The following is a 700-nucleotide window of genomic DNA, read 5'->3' on the forward strand; positions in this document are numbered from 1 at the left end:
ACCGAGAAACTGGAGCAGGGCGAGATCTATGGGCCGTTTCCAGGTTGATCCCTTCTGCAGCGCGATCCCGTAGCCTGTTGTAGCAAACACCTTCCCACTCCCAATCGTCACCAGTTTACAGCCTTCGTCCTTTCGCGCCATGTAGTTCACCACAGCAGCATCATATATAAAAGCGTCCAGCTTCCTGAGAGAGAGAAAGAGGGAGGGAGAGAGACAGAGAGACGCAGAGAGAGTGAGAGACAGAGAGTGAGAGAGACAGAGAGAGAGGGAGAGGGACAGAGAGAGGGGAAGGGGACAGAGAGAGAGAGAGAGGGACAGAGAGAGAGGGAGAGGGACAGAGAGAGGGGGAGGGGACAGAGAGAGAGAGAGAGAGACAGAGAGAGAGGGAGAGCGAGAGAGACAGAGAGAGAGGGAGAGAGAGAGACAGAGAGAGAGAGAGAGGGACAGAGAGAGGGGGAGGGGACAGAGAGAGAGAGAGAGGGACAGAGAGAGAGACAGAGAGAGAGGGACAGAGAGAGACAGAGAGTGAGAGGGACAGAGAGAGGGGGAGGGAGAGACAGAGAGAGGGCAGTTAGTTAAAAGCACACTCCCAGGGACAGGGGGTTAGATACAGAGTAAAGCTCCCTCTACACTGTCCCCCCCATCAAACACTCCCAGGGACAGGGGGTTAGATACAGAGTAAAGCTCCCTCTACACCGTC

The sequence above is a fragment of the Rhincodon typus genome, unplaced genomic scaffold (genome assembly GCF_021869965.1).
Source record: "Rhincodon typus isolate 14 unplaced genomic scaffold, sRhiTyp1.1 hic_rhity00000533, whole genome shotgun sequence".
NCBI classification, from domain to species: Eukaryota; Metazoa; Chordata; class Chondrichthyes; order Orectolobiformes; family Rhincodontidae; genus Rhincodon; species Rhincodon typus.